We start from the raw sequence: 3,061 nt of genomic DNA, 5'->3' as shown, positions 1-3,061 counted from the left end.
GTGCTGATGTCGACAAGAAGCGACTCGTCGCAAGAGGGCCTTGACGTATCCCACATAAACGACATGAAATGAGGTAAATGATTTTGGAGATGAAAAATTGACTGATGATAGAAGGTTTAGGAATGGCGGTCATGAAAATGAAGGTTTACAGCATTCCAAAGGATGAAGTTTGAACTGAATGACTTCTCTTGAACATGTCGATCACACTAAGATGAATTGGTAGCATTGACCCAAAATAAAGTAATGGATGGTATGATAGACCAATAGTGTGATAACCATCAAGCTGATAACCCAACCCAAATAGTTTGAATGAATTGGCAGCATTGACCCAAAACAAAAGTGATGGATGGTATGATAGGCAAACGGTGTGATAACCATCAAGCTGAATGACCCAACCCACATAGTCACGGTGATGAGGTGAAAGTGTCATGTTCAAAAGCAACTTGCTACCATAAAGTGTTTTCCCCTTTTTCCAATTTCCCCCAGTCATTGCTAACCAGTACCTCTTTATTTTTTATCAAGCTTGAGGAGGATAACATATGCTTATTGTATAATTCCACCCTTCGGGTGAATCCATCGCTATTTGATGCTTTAACGAGTCTAGCGAAGGTGAAACTCGGTCTTGTCTAGATGGACAAGTTTGTCGCTATTTGATGTTTTTAACGAGTTTAACGACAAAGATAACTCGATCCTTTTCATGTTTAGAGAGTTTGAAAAGGGACGAAAAGGAAACTCCAAAAGTTATTTTTCGTAGATTAATCTCTCAAGTCTGAAAAAGCATAAAATAATACAAGAGAGATATCATTTCCAATCCATTAACGAGCTGGAAAGGACAAGCGCTCGACAATCTTTTCATGTTTAGAGAGTTTGAAAAGAGCTTAAAGAGGACTCCATTTTGAGGAAAAAGTGGTGTCTAAGATAGCAATTGGTTCCGGTGATGTTGGAACTTCTCAAAACATGTTGATTGATGTGAAGATGCTGGCTAATAAGACCACTTATTACAAATGTTCCTCAAAAAAGGTAAAACAACCAAATGAAAGCGTATGATCGGCCAAAGAGATGGTGGTGATGGAATGAAACAACCAAGGATCAAAAGGCTGATAGAGTGGCAATCACAAGGGTTAAAATGGAAATGGGTTCATTTTTACACAAGCTTGAACCATAGGGAACTATGCTTGGATTCAGTTCCATGTTTATACAAGCTTGAAACGAAAAACTATGCTTGAATTCAGTTTCATGTTTACACAAGCTTGAAATGAAAAAACTATGCTTGAGATTGGTTTACATGCCCCCAGCATGATGAAAGGGAGAGTCTCCTGTAACCAGATGGAAGTCGCTGTGGTGAAGCAGGATGGTTATCCAACACCTTTTTGGCTTCATCCAGATAGGGACAAAGGTGAATGGGGTGATTCCCTTCACATAACCTACATGGAAACTTAACTTTACTACTAGGTGCATGCCCCCCAAGCTTCATTACATTCACCTAAGTAGACTACTCGTGGCTATTAGGTGGATGGAATGAAGGTTCACTTACGAGATCAAGTGAAAGAATCGATTGGGATTTTACGAGATCTAATCAAAGACTCGAATTGGAACTTTGCTCCAGGGGACCTTGTTTCATTTTTTAATGAGCTTGACACAAGACAAGGAACTATTCTCAAACTCCTTGTTCCAATTTTTAACGAGGTTGACACAGTAAAAGAAACCATCCTCATGGGCCTGTTTCATTTTTTAACGAGGTTGACATAGAACCAGGAACTATCCTCATACCCTTGGTTCCATTTTTTAATGAGGTTGACACAAGACAAGGAACTATCCTCGTTGGCCTGTTTCATTTTTTTTAACGAGGTTGACACAGTAAAGGAACCATCCTCGTATTCCTTGGTTTCACGATCCATACGAGGTCATGAAGGAGAGATCTGGTTCCAATACCCCCAATACATGATATACAACATCACTGAATTGATCGTCAGTTGATGTAGGTATGGAACAGGTTGCCACATAATTAACCCGTGGCGGCGATGATACCATTGGTACAAAAGGACCATTTAGAGAAGATGGTTGACTGGGAGCCATATTTGGACTGGGAAATGAAAGATGGTCAATGGTGACAATTCGGCCTTCATGTGGGAAACAAATCACTCGAAAGAGTGTTGAAACAATAGCTCCCATGTCATAAACATAGTCTGACCCAAGAAGTAAATTATAATCTAAAGGGTCTGGGACTACCATCACATTCAGATAAATGATTTTTCCTCCCAAAGTAATAGGTAACTGAGAGAGGATCCCTAATGGTTGACTGGTTCCTTTGTTAAAACCCAACAGATTCTATGTAACAGACACAAGCGGCGACGAACCAAGTGCTTGCCAAGCAGTTGAGGAAAGGATGCTCATTGATGCACCTTCATCTACAATAGTGCCAGATACAATCATATTACAAACTTGTACTATGATCTAGAAAGGCACATAATAAGGAGGACGGAATCCAACCAGTCGATTCCAATCAAAGGAAGTGACCAGACTACTTGGAGGGGGTACCGCAGACACAAAAGAATTAACCCCTTGAGTTACGAAAGCGGGAGGATTGTCCTCCCGTCTTGATGGAACAGGAGGACTGCCCCCAAGCTCATTATAATCTGAAGAAACAAAAAGAACTTGAGTGGTATCATATTCACTCTCTTCTGGAAAGGTACGATTAGCTGAAGGTGCAATCGGGCCAACTATTACCTCGACTTGTTGATTTGGGTTGGCTATAGACTCATAGGATTCACTTTCAGAGAGAGTGGGTTTGACCGATGGTTGATTTTGGTCAGTGAATTCATCAATTAGTGAAGGATTAAGGGATAGTTTCCTGTACCTAGATGGAAGTCACTGCGGTGAAGTAGGACGGTTATCCAACACTTTTTTGGCTTCATCCAGATAGGGACAAAGGTGAATGGGGTGATTCCCTTCACATAAACTACATGGAAACTTAACATTACCCTTCTTTCCATGAAATTTACTACCAATAGTTGATGGTGTGTCACCAACATGATCTCCAGAAGTTGATGACACAGGATGA

The sequence above is a fragment of the Pinus tabuliformis genome, chromosome 2_2 (assembly GCF_031772625.1).
Source record: "Pinus tabuliformis cultivar Carrire ecotype Pingquan chromosome 2_2, CPIR1, whole genome shotgun sequence".
Taxonomy (NCBI): domain Eukaryota; kingdom Viridiplantae; phylum Streptophyta; class Pinopsida; order Pinales; family Pinaceae; genus Pinus; species Pinus tabuliformis.
This window is presented reverse-complemented; position numbering follows the sequence as displayed.